The 20,570-nt window shown below is 41.6% G+C and overlaps 1 protein-coding gene across 1 annotated transcript in view; it reads left to right on the forward strand.

Moving 5' to 3' along the window:
- Nucleotides 1-20,570, forward strand: part of nkd1 (NKD inhibitor of WNT signaling pathway 1) — a 59,154-nt gene that overhangs the window by 7,417 nt on the left and 31,167 nt on the right. The window contains exon 4 of the mRNA XM_086070590.1: nt 7,767-7,829. The gene's annotated coding sequence lies outside the window, so the exon portion shown is untranslated. The remainder of the gene's footprint in view (nt 1-7,766; nt 7,830-20,570) is intronic.

The raw sequence follows: 20,570 nt of genomic DNA on the forward strand, positions 1-20,570 counted from the left end.
CTGCTTGGTGAGCTGGGTAATACGTCTTCTCCCACTGTGCGGAATATTCAAAAGGAGCACAAAAAATGGAAGAACTAATGCTTGGACTGTTGATGAACCTGATACTTCGTTTCACCGATCCATGGAGGAAAGAGCCGATAGTAACCGTTTGGATAAGGAAAATATTTTTGGAACCATTAAAGGTTTGTACCACTGGGGTGACATGCTAATGTCAACATGCTAATCCTAGCTTACCCCGTTGCTGTGCCTTGCTGCCCTCAGTTTTCTTTGAAAATTGTAGCATCATTGTAACATTTGGGGGCGGGGGTGACGCAGATGCTAAAGTTAGCTTAGCCATGCCGTTTCTGAAGTATATTACAGCCACAGTATCCACTTTGCTGAATAACTCTCAGTCTCTTGCTAAATAAAATTGCAGCGTCATTGTAACTTCTGAGGATACATGGCTAGAAATGACAAAACTAAAGACACATGCAAACGCTGGCTTATCCCTTTGCCGTTGCAATATTATAGTCACAAATCCTAATGTTAGCTCACTCTGTTAGCTGTGTATTAGCTTTTCACTTGACTGCAGCGCTCCACTTTCTTACTGCCCTCAGTCCCTTTCGTGAATAAAGTTGTGATTTCTTTGTAAATTTTGGATACGCAGTCAGAAATGACAAAAATAAACATACATGCTAACGTTAGCTTACCATGCCGTTTTTGCATTATTTTCATCCAGTCTATACAGTCTGCGGCAAACCTGTTTCTTGCTGCACCTCCTGAATATAATGTCAGCATCATTGTAACATTTGAGGCTACACACAAATGCACTAACATACCAGTGAACAAACCAATGCATGTCATGGTCATTTTATTATGAAGCAGGCCAAATATTGACAATTAACTCAGGTTGGCCTTCTTCTTCTTCTTGCCGAGCTGTGTGTTAGGAAAATAATGTAAATAAGAGCGGCAAATAAATGTATTTAAAAAAAAAAAAAATCTTCTTCTTCTTCTTCTTCTTCTTCTCCCACTTTGCCGCCTCTCAACAACGCCAGGAATGCTGCGTGTGATTGATGTCGCCTGTCTCCCGTCTGCTGGCAGCGCCTTTGCTCCGCAGATGTCTTCAGCATGTTGGACGCATGAACGAAGAGTGGAAACACGGACGATGTGCGAGCGACGACACGCACAATAGCAAACGTGAGCCTATTTCGTGCAGCATTCCCCGCTAAATGCGTGTTTATGTGTCCTTTTAAACAACCGATGCAACTTGTCTGATTGAGATGGTTACATACTACACAAAAGTGTATTAAATGGGAAAACGTCACACTAGTATTGATGAGAATAAGCAACATGAATTGACTAAATAAATACACATGCTAATTTCCACTCATCTTGTGGACACATTATGCCTTAGCTGTGGACGCTGCTGAATTTTACTCCACGGTCTCTACTGCTTGGTGCAATGAAGCAACGTACTCCATTTTAGCCTCCAAATATGGCTCTCCTAAAGACACATATTTTCTCCTTTGCGTTAAAACATCAATGCTTTCTCAGAAACGGCGCTCGCTTTTTCTAGCAGTCATCCCTGGGGCTTGTCTGAGCGGCGGTCCCGCCTGTCTGAGTCCCACTTGTCCGAGCATAAAAAGCAATCGGTCGGCTAATTGGCGGCGCGGAGGGGAAGATGGCGCCCGTCGTTGTCGTCCTCCATCAAACGGACGGCAGCGGGGGCTTTGATCGTCATGTTTTATTCACGCCATTACGACGCTGCCGTCGTCGACGCTTGGTTTGAAGATGAAACGGTCCGTGTCAATTAAAGCTATCGCACATTTTTTGAAGTGCTGCGGCTGGCACAAAAGCCTCTATGATGTGCAGTGTGATCAAATATTGTTTCCTATTATTGTTTACTCGCAAGCGGGAGGAGCGCCAGTTCGTCCCAGATCACTTCGAGGCACAACATCACAGGGCGGAACGCCACAAACTTATCAAAAACTGCTTTCGAAAGCGCACCGCCGAGCCAAAAGCTTTGGAATGTGCGTGATCCTCAAACCGGACCGCGTTGACAACATGCTTTCAACCGGGCCGCAATGGACACGAGCAGTCTTTTTTTCTGACGTGCTCTATTTAAACATCTGCAAATGTTTCGCCAGACATCAATCGGTTTTCAGTAGCGCTTGTCCTCATTAAGGTCCCGGGTAAGCTGGAGCTTATCCTAGCTGACATTTGGGTGAGAGAATCTGGCTACACCCAGGACTGGTCACCAGCACATTGCAGGGCACGTCGAGGCAAATTTAGTCTTTAGTTAACCCAACATATAGTGAATCCGGAAAGTGTCGATATGTTACAGTCTCATCCCAAAATTGAACTAATTCTGTTTTTTTTTAAATCAAAATTCTTCAACCTATAACAGTGGTAGGAAACCCTGGTCCTCGAGAGTCACTGTCCCGCCTGTTTTCCATGTCTCCCTCCATCAACACACCTGACTGATGAACAAGGTCGTTATTAGGCCTCTACAAAGCCTGTGGACTCGCTTCTATACTGTAGAACTCCAGATCAAACCCAAACATCCAACAACAACTTGTCAAAAAAATGGACGTTTGATTGCGTTCTCAAAAGTGAAGCAGCGGCAAGTTGGTGTTTTTTTTTTTTTCAACGTGGCCAAACAATGCGAGGGAGAGTCTGAAAATAAGCAGCGAGCAAAATTTGATCATCGTGGTCAAGCCACCGCGCCCCCCTCAAGAGGATTTACGTGCGCAGACGACATGAAAGCAGTGAATCCTCGAGAGGTTGAAGTTCTTCGTTTAAACTTAAGAAGATTTAGATCAAAAGGTTAGATGGGGAGGGTAGAAAAAAAATGCACTCACAGGACGGGGGGGGGGGGGGGGGAGAAAAAACACACATAGCCTTCACGGTGCTAAGCTGCACAAGTTCACAGGCGTGTAGGACGCAGGACTCGCTGAGATGAAAGGGGAGAAGACTGTCTGTTCGTTTGGATTCAAAGTGACTGAACAAAGTCTGAAGAATGAGTGCTTTCTCGCACCTAAAAGCTCTTCAACAAAAACAATTTTTCAGATAGGAACTAATGGGGGGGGGGGGGGGGTGTATCTGAATCCGTTCCATGCCGAACTTCTGTCTTTTCAATATTTCAATTTGTCTTTGAAGGATACCCTTAAAATGGCAACTTTTAATTAAATTAGACAATTAGGCATGACTTCTTTAGACATTCTTGTGTGTCTACTCATGATAGAAATGCCGACCAACTTTCTTGCTCCAAAGTGAAAATGGCTTTGCGGGCTGAAAAAAAAAAAATAGAATATCCATTGCACACCATGCAGCACGTTTAGCCTAAACCCAGTCCTAACTATAAAATGAACATGAACTCTAATCTGATTCGAACCCTCCATCTCAGCCCGACATAACCCTAACCATCACCCTCATTCCAGTCCTAACTTTCATTGAAAGTGCTCACATACCCAAATCTTAAAGGGTTTGAAGTGTTAGTGAAATAAATGTGTTTGCATATGCCCCTCCCCTTACCCTTAACCTAACCCTCACCTCACCGTCACCCTAACTATAAACTTTACCCTCAAACTCACGCTCACCCTAACCCTCACTTTCCATGCTCTTTGTTGACATGGCAAAGACGTTCCAGTCGGTCCTCGGTCCCGCGTTGGTGCTCAACAGGCTTTCTTTCTTTTTTTCTTCTCCTTCCGTCTTTCATCTGGCGACCGTACAAAGATCCATCACTGGCAATTTTGGATGGGCCCGGCGAGGGATTCTGGTGCCAAACGAGCTGCGAGCCGTTGTTCTTTTCATCCCCGTTAAGCCACTTGGCCCGAGGCGGTGTCGAGAACGACACAAAGAAGAAAAGGAGGCCGAGCCTGGACTCTCGACACTTCATCCTCGCACCCTCTCTCTCTATGTGCACTGTGAATCCTTTGGAGCTCTTCATTTACATGTATGCCAACAGGCCTTTTAATGCATTTAAAACTTGGACGGCGTTCAAAGGGAGCTATAATTCCTCCAGAAACGAGCCTTTTGAAGACTTTATCTTGTTCTTTCTCTTCTGGCTAATCTTGTCGTTCCTCGCCGCGCTACGCCAATTTTCCTCACCGCCAATTAAGCTTGACATTAGCATAAAACAGTTTTCCACCCCCCCCCCCTTCTTTTTTTGTAAAAGTGGCGATGAATAGCGTTCCCCGGCCAATCCTTAGTCTTTGTCTGTTTTCTTACTGTTACCTAACAAGAATAACAAGGCCGAGGACTTCATTAATAACCTGTCAACACATTTTCTATTGCAAGCTAGCGCTCTCCCGTGGCGCGCCGTCACCAATTCCAGCTATTAATGCGCCGCGTGTCTGCGCCGGCTTTCATTTCTCCCTAGACAGAAGGAAGAAGAAGAAGAAGAAGGAGCGGCGTAATTGCCATGAGGAGCGCTATACGAATCAATTAATTATTGGTGGGGCGCGCGGCAAATTGTTTTTTATGAGCTACAAATGTGCAAATGCGACCCAGAGGAGAAATGTACTTGAACTTTTTTTCTTTTTCTTTTTTTACATGAAACTGAATTGAAAATAAAGTTAATTATATCAACCACAGATAGGGCAGGCATCTATTATTATTTTTGGATTTTTTAAATTTTATTTTAATCTTGTTAGTTTTCATGTCTGTTGTGGTGAATGGTACAACTTAAAACTATAGGTTTGTTTTTTTTCAATACTGATTTAATATTTTTATTTTCTTTCAGTTTATTCCAGGAATGTTATCCCAATTTCTGTCTGTATTTTGTGCAAAATGTATATCAGCATTTTTTGAAGAATTATTTGGGTTTGAAAATATTAAAGATATTATTAATATATATTTTTTTGGGGGCGGGGGGGGGGGGGTGCCCGTCCCTGGTCTATATATATTACCTGTGACCAGTCCAGGGTGTACCTCGCCTCATGTCTATAGTCAGCTGCAGCTCAACTGCGACCCTAAAGAGGAGGACGAGAAATGGCAACAAGGTGGACTAGTGTTTAGCACCCCTGCCTCACAGTTGATCATTTCTGGTTTTGAATCTCAGCTCAGGCCTTCTTGTGTGGACTTTGCACGTTCTAACTCATTCATTCGTTCATCGATGAATCCAAATGGTCGTTTGTGTCCTGCGATTTGCTGGCTATCGTGTCAGCTGGGATAGGATCTTTGTGGTGACGAGGCGGTGCTGATGTCTAACGAGGTCTAGCAGTCGGCGGCAAAGTGAAAGCAAACAGGATCATTTGCAAACTCAATAATTTCCTTGTCAAGGAATAAAGAAGACTCTCCCGTCTGGAAGCAAATTGACAGAATGCCACCCCCTACCCTCCAACCCTGGAAGAAAAAGTGGGCGAGCACGCCATTAGCAGCAAGTCGCTCGCACTGATCGTCAGCATTAGAAGATGCTTTCAACTCCTGCTGGCTGTCAGCAACTCTGGCAGCTCTTAGGCGGCTTTAGCTCCGACTCGCCGGCTTTGCAGGGGAGGCAGCGGTCTCGGGTTTGGTGGAGGAGGGGGCGACAAAATCAGTTTCTTGTGCGGTGGATCTGTTAAAAGGGGGTTTGGGATCAAAGACGGGCCTAAGTGGGTCAAAATTACCTTGACCGTCTGAGAGCAGTCACATTTCCAGAGGCGGGGGCGGCGGGTAATCTGCAATGTAGAGAGCAGATTAACGTTTTACAAAGAAGATTCCACCCCAAAGTCATCAGAGCAAAGCTTTTTTTTTCCTCATTTCTTCTTCTCTTGCTCTCACGCGGACGCCAGTGGTTGGAAGCACAAATACTGTACTTTGTTGCTGTACTCTAGTAGATTTTTCAGGTATGGTCACTTTACGAGTATTCATTTTTTGTCCTTTTCACTTTGTCGAGATAGGCGTGAAAACAAATAAATGGAGAAAAGGAAAGTCTTAAATATAATCCCACTATTTTTTCTCCTTTCCCCTTTGCATGCCTCTCTTTCGACTTAAGTCACGGGCAAAATGTTGGGACCAATTTACGTAAGTCATCTTTCCGCACTCCATTAGTGTGCGGTGTAATTTGTGCCCCTGCTAATTTGAGCCCGGCCTTGGGTGTATGTCAGGCGTCCCTCTTTAAAGGCGCCTTTAAAAGCGTTTGAAGCCTGCTGGTCGCCTCGTTTCAAAGCTGCAGCTGTTTTTTTTCCCTCCTGATGTTTGGCGGCTTTAATTGATGTTTATTTTGGCATCGGGTTCCCGATTCTTTCATGCAAATGTCCTACATGTGGCGGGTACTGGGTCAAGGGAGTGCTCGGCCTTAGCATGCGCAGGCTAGAGTGCTTAACGAATGTACGGTTCACGTGTCGCAATAATGCCAATACAGTTTTTCCACTTTATTTTAAAACACATACAGTATTTAAAAAAAAAAAGAAGAAGCCAACTGCTTCTACTAAACTTTGACTGTAACTCTGATAAAGCGAGAAGCTTTATCAAAGATTAGGCGCCAAGTACAAAATGGCTATCCATCAACTGGGACATGCTTTGAAATGCCAGATAAATATGTAAAGAGATATAACGTAAAAAAAACACATGCACTTGGCACAGGCAGCACCAGAAAGGTCTGTGGAGATGAATCAAGTGTCCTGTTTTCTCTCTCACAAAGTTGTGGGAGGACAAGCCAATCTGGAATAAGCGGGGACAAAGTAAATTTGGCAAATTTCCAGCTTCGGAGAGTGTCAGAAGACGCCACTTTCACAATGCCTGTTGAGAATAACATTAATTGCTAATTAGAACATATAACAACTACAGCCTGACTGATAATGGATTTTTTATTTTGATTTTTTTGCCTGATGCTGATTCTGATATTTGGGAGAAGGAAATTCTGATAACTGATTAATTGGGTGATTTGTAAAAAAAAGAAAAAAAAAACATTCAAATACAATGATCTTTTTGGGTCCTGTAATGCTTACAAGATATGAAGCATAGGCAGAACATCTGAATGTTTTAAAATACTTTGTCATTTAGTATTTGTTTAACTCTACAACAGAGAGAAAAATCATCATCAAACATTTTTGGGGACGTCATTATACACAATACAAATTTACGTCCAAAAAATAATAAATACAAATCAGCCGATTTAAAATAAATAAATAAATAGGCCAAGCCCAAATAACAGCATTGTTAACTCATTTGCTCCCAAAAAACGCATACATACGTTCTATTTTAAATGTTTTAAGTGTCCCAGAGACGTATTTATACGTTGTTGTTGTTGTTGTTTTTATGCCAGAGCATACAGAAGACTTTGATGCAGCCTCTAAACGGGTGAAGAAATGGTAGTAATAAAAAAAAGGTCAGCAGGTGGCATCAGAGTATAAGAGATCAACCAGGGCCATGTTGAAAAAAACTAATTTAACCACAGTTCTAAACAGATTTGTGAATAATGATGAAATTTTGCTATAATCTAATGCTAATCGCTGCGAAACGGAAGCAGATACAAATACACTTTTTTCCCTGATGAAAGAAGAGACTTTAATCTTTCCTATGGTAGGTTCCATGTTTTTATAGCAATAGAACACAATATTCTGTGGGCCTTGCAAAATCAGTCAAAATCCAGTAAAACAGCCGGGAGCGAAGGGGGTTGCTTCAGTAAAAATGGCTGGGAGTGAATGAGTTAATTGCCATTTGATCACATTTCTTATTTCAGAAATGTGTTTCAAACTGGTAACCCTTCACAGTTTCCCTAGAAGTAGCTCTCAGTTTAAAAAAAAGTTGGCGTCAAGAGTATCAGAATAATCCAATAATTTTTTTGTGTCACTATTCTGCAGAAATGGCATCAATGTGGACAAAGTTGATAGCAGAGATTACCGGCAATTTGACATCTTTTGGAGGTAAGACCAGCTGTATGACAGCACACTATATTCCGCTTCACTGGGTTCCGTGTAAAAGGCAAACAAAAAAGTATCACATTCTGCATCTCAAGTTGTCAGCTGAGGGGAGGGCAGTTGTTTTGAGGTCGTAGGGTTTTGATCATTGTCACCACACTGTGTCACGGAGGTCTTCCGCCTGCTCCTCACCATTTTCCCACCCGTCCTTTTTGCCGAGCGATGGGCTGAGCTGTAATTGGGAGCAGATGAGGAGGCCCCTGCGTGCCTCCACGCTGATGTCAACCCGGCTGAGGGAAACACATGAACGGGCTTGGGGGGCTACGAGACACTGAGCGAGCGAGGGAGGGTGCACGTGGCCACAGCGCATTGTCTGAGAGGCGGGACCATTTTCTGTACGTTCGCAGGTGAATACATGGAGAATTGTTGGAAAGGCGAGAATGGCGCTCCACCAAGGTCAGAGCGTGTGGCCCCGATGAAGTGTGACCTTTCGGTCAGGTGAACACCAGCGCCGTGTTTTTTAGGTGATGGTGGAAACCGTATAGGTATGCTCTTCAAATGTGTTTTTTTTTCTTCTGATGAGCTGGGTTAGGGTTAACCTTAACCCTCTTTAAACCAGAGACTGTCAGTCAGTTAGCTATTTCGTTAGTTATCCAATTAGTCAGTTAGTCAGTCAGTCGTTCAACTTGTTAGTCAGCAGGTTAGTCGGTCAGTAGCCATAATGTTGATTGGTGGCTCAGTCAGTTATTAGTCAGTCACTTTTAGTTTTAGTTAGTCTATCAATTAGTCAGGCAGCAGGTTAGTAGTCATTCCGTTTGTCTGTTGGTTAGTCATCCAATCGGATGGTCTGTCAGTCAGCTAGTTAGTCATTCGCCGTTTTGGTCAGTCAGTCAGTTATGCTATAACCAACATGGGTAGGAAATATACTTTATGTCAAACATTAGCAATAATAATAAATAAATAAATAAAAAACTGGCTATGGCACACAAATTTATACCCAGAACTAGAGATGGGTGAGTCTTGTTTTAAGGTATCACTACTCACAAAAGAACTCTCTCGTGACTGTTTTACCAAAAGGAACTACAAATTAGAAGTGAGAATAATAGAACATTGCCATTCATTTAGTGCAATTTAAAGGGACAGTAACATGAAAAATCGACTTTTTGGAGCTTTTAGCCACGCGTCAATGCTAATTCCTCACCAAAAGCATCACCGAAGTGGTGTTTTCTGCTCTCCAAGCACCAGCCCCTCCCAACCTGAGAAAACGAGCGGGCGATCACTTTGTGACGTCATTAGGTGCGTACCCACCCCCCGCACTACTTCTGCGGACTAAACACACGCCCACTTTCTCTGAGCCCTCCCTGGGATCGTGATAAAAGTAGCTTTTATCAGTAAACATTCTGTCCAAATGAATTCAAAGCAATCAATTATCCGTCACATTTGCAATGCCAAAGTGCAATGACAATTGGCCGTCTTAAAATCCCACAAAAGGTTGTGTAGACTACAAGTAGAACTTTAGCGCTACTGAACCCAACTGAACGAATAGTGTAGTGGTTACTGTGCTTTCCCTGAAAGCAGCTGGTCCCCGGTTTGTGACCCGCTCAAGTTTTTATTTCCCTTCTTCTTTCCTCTCTCTTCTCCATTCTCATCCCGTCCTCCAGGAGCCGGGGGCGCGGCAACCACACTGGGAGAGGCGGGGTTTTACTGAACTGGGCGTTTTATTTACGCCAGCAAAACACCTAATATTTCATAAATAATTTAAAACAAAGGTAACATTTGATCATTATATGCCTATAGTTAACTGTGGAAGGGCTTAAAATACCGTGACGTAATCCCTTTAAGGTAAAATGTTGTATTGTGATACATAGGTGCATCTTAAAAATGATATGCCATTGTTTTTTGAGGTGGGGGAATTGTATGTATCAAAAGTACGAGTGACTAACTCAAGAGTTGAGTAACTAGTACTGGCATCGGTTTGAAAAAAAAAAAAGTGGTATCGAACATCCCTATCCAGAACCAATTAATCATGTAAAATGTCTGTTATTCTAATTATATATAAAGATAATCATAAATAAAATACATAATTTCTAATTCAGCTATTATATTGTATTTTATTACCCAATTTTGTGGATAATGTGTGTAAACCCAATTCTCAAGCGAATATATCGCCTCAATCAATCCCATTGCATCCCAACAAGACACGTATTAATATGGCGTGCTGCCGCATGCATGTGCTTCCCCCTGCGCTCGACGCAGGATGACATCACCATTGACCTTCCCGAGCCCAACCCCCACATCGGTGGCCCCGACCCGCCTCCCTTGTCTGTGGGAAACACCACTTCATTACGTGGAGATGAATTGCCTTATTGTGAAAAGCTCTGGCGGAGTTGCTGCTGGACATCGGGGGGAATCATTGGGTGACCCCGCTTCAGGGGTCAGTACACCCACTGTTTGGAAAACATCTCACGTAACGCATCACTGGGCTGACTGGCCTGCAGCCCCCCCCCCCCCCCCCCGAGTCGAGGGCCCTCTTGCAGCCACGCCAAAATCATGAGGGACTGGACTGATAGATGAATAGCACACTAATGTCAAACCCGTTTAGGAGGATTTGGATTGAATATGTTGTCATTGATGGTGGATTTAACTTTACAGGTGACCTACTCTAAATTTCATCCATAGAAAATTCCAAAATGTCTAGATGTGAAAAATTGTTGTGTTTACCTTTAGGCTTAAGTAGCTGAACAGGAAAAAATATTTAGCCGTTACAACTCAGGTTGTCTTTTCAGTTGAGCCTCCCACAATCGCCTCGTGCTCAGCAGTCACAGCGTTGCGACATGCAGATGCCGCGCCGATGTTCCGGGTAAACGAGGTCATCATTAACACCCAATGGGCTGCCACGCCAGTCCCTCCCCGCCACACCATTGGGCCACTCATCCAGACGGCGGTTTATTTAGCTAAGCTCCGAGACGCGGGGACTGCGGCGGAATTCATTACCGCGCGCCGCTAACTGGTGTTTGGAATACTTTGAGCAGCCTTTGATATTGCGCTCCCCGCAATCCGGTCGCAGAGGCACCTCGTTCGGAAATCGCAGCCGGTGTTGGATCGCGCATTTCCACGGCGAGCGTGTTGACACGGTGTTGCAGAAAATCTAATTATTGGCCTGACGTTCAGGTTACATGTAAACACATGAGTTCAAGCAAAATGGGACCATATCGCATTTCTCATGAGCGTTGAGCTGAGACACCTGGATAATACATTGGACTCCCCAGCATACTGACTTTTTACAACATAGTTAGCAAAATAGATAGAATGCATGTTACAGAGCTATAAAAATGCAATAAGTGAACTCCTGTTAATTGCCGCTGCCGTAATTTTTTTTATAACTCTTCTCCCAAAAACGTATAAATATGTTCTATTTTAAATATTACTCAAAGACATATTTATAAGTTTTTTGTTTTTTTATGCTAGAGCTTTGAGATGCCTCTGAGATGCAGAGAATCAATGGTAGTTATTACAAAAACGGCCAGCGGGTGGCACCAGAGTATAAGAGATCAACCAGGGCCACGTTGCAATAAAATCTTTCCCCACTGTTTTAAACAGAATTTGTGAATAATGATGAAACTTAGCTATATTCTAATGCTAAATGCTGCAAAACGGAAACAGATAGGAATATACTTCTTTTTTTTTCCTGATGAAAGAAGCGAATCTAATCTTTGTTTTGGTAGGTTACATGTTTTATAGCAATAGAACACAATATTCTGTGGGCCTTTGTAAAATCTGTCAAAATCCAGTAAACCAGCTGGGAACGAAGGGGGTTGCTTCAGTGAAAATGGCTGGGAGTGAATGATATAATATATATATTTTAAAACATGAATATGACACAAACTGTGATCCCTTAACACTTTAACATCATCTGAAATGCATATTATCCAACAATATTAACAATTAAAAAATTGGCTTATGTATGATTTGATTTCAATATAATTACACATTGACATGCGGCAAAAATCCTTCCACTAACAATAACGGCAAAATTCAGCTACTCGCTGTCATACACATTTTGTCTCAGTCGAAATGGATCACTTCACCATACTTCTGTGACAGTGATTACTGCTTTCCTATTTAGCCACGGCTTTGGGGTGATCTGAGTGCATTACAGAAAGAGCTCCAAAAGTGTTTTTTTTTTTTTTTTTTTTTTTTTTAATCAAATAGCTAAGGATAGGTTACACAGACTGGAGAAGAAACATTAACTTTACACTGGCTTTATTTTCGTTTACAAGTAGTTTATTCTGTTTGGGAATTTGGCAGACTGTGCCGCACCAAGGATATTTTCTTTTACACACCCTCGGCAAACTTGGCAGCTTGCTGACTGACTGATCTTTAGACCAGATCGAAGAAGGTCTAAGTTGTGGCGCAGGTGGTGTAAACAAGTTTTGGGTGGATTTGGTCAAAGTGCAGGCATAGATGTGTGTGCATGGTGGATGTAATCATCATTGTAGAAGTTCATCATCTCTTTATATATATATTTTTTTATCACCGTTGCTGGTCTCCAAATGCAAACTTCAGCAGTGATCTTTGATCGCCCTGGCCAACTTAACATCATCCACCCGTGGAGGTCCGCTTGCATTTCATTATTAATATACTTCACATGCTTCAATCTTCTGCCTGGACCCCAGCGAGTCTATTTCTGCTTCAAAGACTGCGCGCCTCTGGGACGCTGATTTTAAAGGGGATGAGAGAAGTCGCTTCCATTGGTGGGGAAGCAAGTCGGTCTGTGTTCACCCCCACAACGGCATAAATGCGGCATTCTAACTGCACCCGTTTAAGAACGTCACCAACACAGCAGCAACATAACCCAAATGTGTCTCTAAGTCAGAAAAATGGCAGGCTATTTCCAACGTACGCTAACACAGTAGTAAAGAATTTAACTCGAACCCTCTGCTTGCATGCATGTTAGGTTCAAAGTCTAAATTGTCCATCGGTGCGAGTGTGAATGCAAGTCCATGCTGTATATCGCCTCACGCCCCCCAAATCAGCTGGGATAGGCTCCAGCTAACCTGATTACAAATGATATAGAGAATGGATGGATAGAAAATGACATAAGATAATATTTTCAACATTAGCATACATGTTGACACGTCCTCTGAATAGAATCCCTCAAAAAGCAGCAAGTGTCCTTCCTTTTCAAGCTTTTTTTTAGTTTGCTACTAAGTGTTCCATTTAAGTGCAACCGGCATCTTACCCGCACTGTAAAGACTTAAAAATAATTCCACCACAACAAAAAACGACATTTGTGTGCCGGTTACTAGTCGTGGCGCAGAACTGTGCCCGTCCGTAGCTGCTTGGCAACAACAACCCAAAAAAAAAAAAAAAAAAAGCAATACAACGATTTTGGACTAAAAGCAATGAAGGCAAGACTTTGTTCAGCGGCTGTGAAGTGCCTCTTACAATGAACAAATAAATAATAAAGCACATGTTTCCTTTTACGGCACTCTTTCTGGCACAAGTGGAAAGTCGGCCTTGAAGAATAAGACATTAATAACACAACAAAGATGTTGGCAGCGTCACTTTTCTTCCTCCAGCTGGCGTCTCTCGCTCAAAGCAACCACGAGAGATCATTTTTTCGACATTGTTCGAGCTCCCCCAGAGGAAAAATACAGCTACGCGTGAAGACCCTACACACGCATGTGACCGACTTTGTACCACTCGTTCTGCAGCCCCTTTTCACGCCGCTACTTTTAATATCGTGACGTGACAACGGCGATATTGTGGCAATTTCAATATTGCGATATCACGAAATTGCCGTTATCGTTACATCCCTACTTGTAACTCAATTTACTCATATATCAAATCCATTTTCCCCATTGGAATGCAATGACAAGACATTCATTCGTTACACCCCCCCCTAAGAACATAAAATATAAAACATAAAAGACTGTTGCCTATTTTATTTTTTTCTTTCGAGAGCTTAGTATTGTTCATTCGGTAATTTTACCGATTCAACATAATCATTGCTCTCTCTCTTTTTTTGGGGGGGTAATATTTTTTATTTTTTTATTTTGTATGTGCATGTGTGCGTGCGTGTGAGTGTGTACTCATTAATTCACCTAAAATTATTTAAAAATATATATATTAAAAATCCCATACAGTTCACCTAAACCGAATACTTCCGAATCTAGCTCGAGTTGTGAAATTGCCAGGAGACCCGAGGAAGGATCAAAGACTGTTGCCTATTATAAAATAGAAATAAAGTGGTGGCTAGAAATCTCTTAAATTGGGGCACATCGAGGTACTACTGAATATTGCAGTTGTATTTTCCTAAACTTGCGAACCGTGGCTGAGGGGTACACACACAAAATTGCAATAAATTATGTTCTATCATTTTTTAAAAAGTGCACACCTACTTATCATGCTTATGTGAAGTGATGCAAAGTGAAACCGGCTTAAGCCGCTTGCTTTGTCGAAACGCCCTAGCTCCGCCCCCGGTTGTCATGGTAGCGGAAGCCATACCCAGAAATAGCAGGGTTGGGATGAGCAGCGTCTCATTTGCATGAGACAGGACCGCCCCCTCAAGACAGGCTGATTTCAGAGAGGCGATGATCTAAGCCATAAAGTGTAATAAATCTTCATCTTTGGGGTATTTTGACAAAAGTATGTTATTGACATGTTGTTAAAACACTTGGGGACAGTTTTAATTGTGAATGGAAGCTGTAGAGTCCCCAGCAGGCCTCGGATATCCACCAAGGATCGGGTGTGAATTTTGCTATGAAGATAATGGCAAGTTTTTTTTTTTCTTCCCCCTTCTCCTTTTTAACCCCTCGTTTGAGTGAAAGTCTCTTTGAAGCCGCTCTGTCCTGGTGGCTGCTCTTATCTCAGGAAGCCATTAGTTGATCTCCCTTTCTTTCCTTTCAACAGAGTCAGCTTTTATGGCCGAGCAACCTTTTTTTGGAGAGCTTCTCCTTGCCCTCGCTGAGCCCCCTCCCCATCGATATCCTCACCCCTGCAACACATGACAGCCTGTGTAATTAATGAGCATCATAAAGCCGCTCTTTTCTATTAGCTCGCCATTAGTAAACCTGGCAAGCTTGTCATTTTGGACAAAAACACACAGCTCCTTCATTTAATCCCCACATCAAAGGGGGAACCCCACTGTTTTGGGCTGAATACACTAATTGTGTCCTCGTTCTGGATGGGCCCACAACCCCCCCAACACCCCCCCCCCCCTCGCTTCAAAAAGCCAGCCAGTACTGAAGGCAAATAGTAGCCAAGTATCAATTCTGTCAGCCTACGTTTGCAGGGTTTGCGGCACCATGTGCCACCATTACCAACCAGAAGGGAAGTACAAATATGGTGTTGCTGTACTTAAGTACATTTTTCAGGTATTGCTACAAAAATTGTCTTTACAATATGTTCTTATGTGCCCCACTAGTCTGGAATATAAAATCCACACGTCCGTGTCCATCTCAGGAGGCGGCCATTTTGCTACTTGCTGTCTACTGAAAATTACATCACAGTTGCTCAGGTAACAACCAATCACGGCTCACCTGTTTTCTGGGTTTGAGCCGTGATTGGTTGTTACAGCCAGGCACCCTCTGAGCCCGGCACAATGGCCGACAGACAATCCCCCCCCCACCCTCCTTTGCCTCTGTTGAACTTCAGCGGGCGGTTGTAATGCACCAGTCTCCCTGGATGAGCTTATTTTTCTCCTCCTCCTCACTTTTTCTTTTAAATTCATTCACTGCCGTTGACAGATATAAACGTCAAAAATTCATTTGAACTATTTATATTAGTTTAATATTTGTTTTCACTTTTGTTGAAAACCTAGAATTGTTTTATTGTACAGTTAGTTTTGTACATGAAATTTGTGATGAATCGCGAATTAACTAGTGAAGTAATGCGATTAATTACAATTAAAAACTTTAATCGCCTGACGCCCCGAATTTGTAATAATATTTTCTTTCTTTTTTTTAATTCATTCACTGCCGTTGACGGCTATAAACGTCAAAAATTCATTTGAACTATTTCTATTAGTTTAACTTTCTTTTTCCCACTTTTGTTAACAAGAGTATGAACACCTAGAATTTTTTTTATTGTACATTTAGAACTGATAGAATTTGTGATTAATCGTGAGTTAACTAGTGAAGTCATGTGATTAATTACAATCTTTTTTTATCACCTCTTACCCCTAATTTGTAATAATCTTTTTTTTTTATATTAATTTATGGCAGTGAATGAGTTAAGATAGACTAGGTGTCATAGCTTGAAGGCTAACTTCACGCTGTAGTGAAAGAAGTGGGTCAAGTTATCATTACCAAGTAATAACTGGCAATTGCGGTGGATAGCCACTGATTGAATAGTGTGTGTGTGTGTGTGTGTGTGTGCGTGTGTTCTTTTTAGCCCTGCTCATATGATCCCGACAACTGAAAGAAGGAAAAAGAGTTTAAAATCTATATCTCAACAATTCAATGCTAAATTGTTCAGTGCTTGCACATGTTTTCTTCAACCTTGTTTTAAAATGTATTTTACTTAAAAGCAAAACACTGAAATCACTATAAAGGGTCTTTAAACAACAACAACAACAAGTGTTAAAGGAGACTATTAAAGCACAGCGTATGAGCACCTTTTCCACTTCTGCCAACCAATGTGTTTCATTTCACATGTTGCTACCTTTCGGGCCGAGCTCGGTGTTTTATTCCCAAGATTAAAAATATCAAAATACAGCGAGATGTAAAGACTAAGCCCATTACATGCTCATCTTGGCGGCTAATCCCATTCACAAGGTTTTTATTGTGTGTACTTTTGATGTTTACATAAATTATAAAAGTCTCTCACCATCTTCACTGTCCTTTGCCACGGGTTAATGGTTTCTTATCTGAAGATGACAAAACTAATTAGGGCCAGAATGAGATTTTAGGGGCTTACTGTAACTCTTTGAACTGCAAAATGACGCTCCTCAACATTTGCTGTATGAATAGCGTACATCAAAATACAACCAAACCCTTAATGTTAATCACAACATTTTGCAGTATGACAATTTTTCACACTTTTATCAGTTAGGAAAAATGGAATAAAATATATGGGTTTTTTTTTTTACTACTGTAACATTCTTAAATACCCCTTTGATTTTTTCCCAATCATATACAACGGGAGGGTAATTTATTTTAAGTATGGCTCATTTCTATAAACAACCAAAATAAACACACAAAAACAACACAGACCACTTTAACTTTTCGACATTGAGAATAAAATGCTAAAAATAATCCGATGCTTGAATACCCCGAAATCTGGGCTGTTGTCCCCACTTCCTGGCATGCTGAATGACCCACGCACGCCAGGCGAGCTTTTCCCTCCCAATGCGGACCGTCCGCCTGACACGCCACACGCTGGGTACACACAATGGGGCCCCGAGTCAGGAACCGACACTGTACTCCAGTGCCGATTGTCTTGTGTCCTTTACAATGTCTTTTGTTCCCGCGGATAAAAGCGACATGTCGGCGCTTTTTAAGCGCCCGGCAGCTGCTCTTCACATCCTCTCCCCTGACCCACTTCCTCCCCCAAGCCTCCTACGTTGTTATATGGATAAACCATTAGGCTGGTTTTACAAAGTGGCTTCATTTTAGTGCCTTTTTTTTTTTTTGACTGACCATGAGCAGATCTTTTTTTTTTTCTCTCCGTCACTTTGGTAAAGGGTCATTGTTGTCTCATCAGCACATACAACTTTGTCGCAGGATTTTTTTGGTGGCTTGTTTCTATGCTTTTCACATTGGTTTGAACTTAAGCGAGTAAAAATGTAGGCTTCAAATGCAAAATCCAAATGTGAAACTGCGACGAGAAATTCAGTGTTATTTAATATTTGAATAATATTCAATATCCTTTTAGTTTCACAAATGCTCGTTTTTCATCCATAGATTTTTGTGTTGGTTACACTCTATCAATCTAGTTTTCACTGGCTGTACTCAAATCTGAAACTGAGCACAGATAGGAAGTGCTATTTAGTCGGAGAACATTTTTCAGTTGTTCCTCACTTGACAGTTGTTTTCTCACCCAAATAAAACTCTCTGGTCTTTATGTTGGTTACACCTCTAACTAGTATACACTTAGTCTTCACGGGAAAAACTGAGGGTAGCGCTATTTATGATTTTAACTCATCCAAACCCCAAAAACGTTTAAATACGTTTTTAATACTTTGTCCTTCACTCCCAAAAACACATTTTATACGTTGTTGTTGTTGTTGTTTTTTTAATGCTAGAGCATTAAGGCTTTGGTGAAACTTCTGACCTGAAGAGGTCGCTCAAAGCAATGGTAGTAAAAATGACCAGCAGGTGGCAACAGAGTATAAGAGATCAGCCAGGGCCATTTTGCAAACAAGCTCTTTTCCCCTGTGTATTCAACAGGTTTGTGAATAATGATGAAACTTAGCTATAGTCTAATGCTAATTTCTGCAAAACAGAAACTGATAGAAATATACTTTTTTTCCTGATGAAAGAAGAGACTCGAATCTTTCTTTTGGTAGGTTCCATGTTTTAATAGCAATAGTACACAATATTCTGTATGCCTTGCAAAATCAGTCAAAATCCTGTAATACAGCCGGGAGCGAAGGGGGTTGCTTCAGTGAAAATGACTGGGAGTGAGTGAGTTAACTATTTTTCATATACTCTCAGCTTTACAGTTGTTAGTGTTTCATCACCTACCGACTTCCTTTTGGTTTTTATTGTTGCTTACACCTCTAACGCTAACAAGTCTATAAGTCCGATTTCTACATCTACGTCAAAATTGAGCACTCTGGACTGCTTGCGAAGCACTCTGTCTTACTTACTTGTGGCATTCAGAGAATAACCCTAAAACGCCAATGAAGACCAGAATAATTTCAGTCTTTTATATAATGGCCAGAAAACCATGATGTGCCGAGCTAAAATATGGCTCCCGCTTCCGTCAATACCGGGGATTAATCATAATGGGAGTGTTTGGACATCAAAGATGGATATGGAGGGCCGCGAGGCCGCTCGTCCGTTTGCCCCCTTTCAAAGGACAGGAAGTGTGTCACATGGACAAGCCTTTTTTTTCCCACAATATTCAGGCCCATTCCTGGAATAACATCATCTCATCTGTATGTCTGGTTCAAAGGCCAGCCTGGTTCCTCTTGGTACAACATGTGATGATAGTCAGGATGTGGGAAAACACTGAGTGACCCCCCCCCAACCCCCCCAAACGTGTGGCATAGTCTTTTATCCCGTGTGAAACATCTTGAATGTAGTTGGTATCTCAGTGAGAAAACAAAACCGTTTGGTTCCATTGGGTTTGGCATCACATCACACACATTTTTTGATATGTGATTCTTAGGTAAAAGGGTAAGACTTCAAACATAAGTTTCTACATTTGCTTCTACAAGTAGATAATTCTGATGTTATTATAACCCATTGACTGCCATTGACGGCTATAGACGTCAAAAATTCATTAGTTCATTCATAGTTTCACATTTTTTGGTATGAAAACCTAGAATTTTTTTTATTGTGCGTTTAGAACAGATGTAAAATTTGTGATTCATCGTGATTTAACTAGTAAAGTCATGTGATTAATTACAATTAAAAAGTTGAATCGCCTGATGCCCCTAATTAAAAAAAGAAAAAATATTATTAAAAATTAGGGGAGTCAGACGATTACAATTTTTTAAATTATGATTAATCGCATGACTTCAATAGTTAACTCACAATTAATCACAAATGTTATATTTGTTTTAAATGTACAATAAAAACAATTCTAGGTTTTCATACTCTTATTAACAAAAGTGAAAACAAATCTTAAACTAATAGTATTAATATTGATTTTTTTTACGTCAATTTAAAATGTACTGCGTGCCGATAGGCTGTATTTTAGAGATGGAATTTTCACATGGAAAACATCTGTTTACAGGCAAATATTGTATTTTGGGCGCTCTATAAAAAAAAAGAAAAGAAAAGTTGAGTTAATTTGAGTCACTCATTGACATTGAACAGTTGATCTATTGTTTCAAAGATATACCAAACAAGCCCCTCAATTCATGTTTCATTTACGATCTAACGTGTGGGATCGAGCAGACGTGACAGGAAACATCGTGTAAATGTGAAAAATGGATGAAGATGAATATTATGCTTCAAAGTGAGCTAACTCGCTCCCTTTTTACTTAGTGGAATAAATAATAGCACCTGCTATTTAGAGGGCATCTGACAGAAATGGGACAGGAAGCATCAGTGTCATATTTTTGTCATGAGACGTCTGTCTGTCCATCACATTGCGCCTCTGCTGTCTCCATGGCGTCTGTCTTTCATTATATATTTGACAACTTCAAAAGAGCCTCTCGCCTCCTTTCATCTGCTGCCTTGGCCCCCCGAAAAAAGAAAAAAAACACTGTAGATTTTCCAAAAAGAGCTTTTCATGTCAAAGAGCAGATGTGCACTGACCACAGCACCTCCCTCTGATACCCCTCTCGTCCCCTGGGAGCCTGGCCTTTAATGTTAAATGCTTTATTAGTAAACACTCAAACTGACCCCCACCCCACCCCCTCTTAGGGCTTTTAAACTTCAAATTTAGATTACATTACAAATCACTGGAATGAAATGAAATGTGTAAGTCACTGAGAGAAAATGAGGGTGATCTGATTAATTCTCTTAACGTAAGCCTAAATGTGTGAGATCGCGCGTGCGCGTATGTGTGCGGGGGGGGGGGGGGTGCGTGTGTGTGCGTGTGAGAGAGAGAGCGAGCTCGAGTTTT

This window comes from Leptonotus elevatus, chromosome 3 (assembly GCF_054856555.1).
Source record: "Leptonotus elevatus isolate MCC_2025b chromosome 3, RoL_Lele_1.0, whole genome shotgun sequence".
NCBI classification, from domain to species: Eukaryota; Metazoa; Chordata; class Actinopteri; order Syngnathiformes; family Syngnathidae; genus Leptonotus; species Leptonotus elevatus.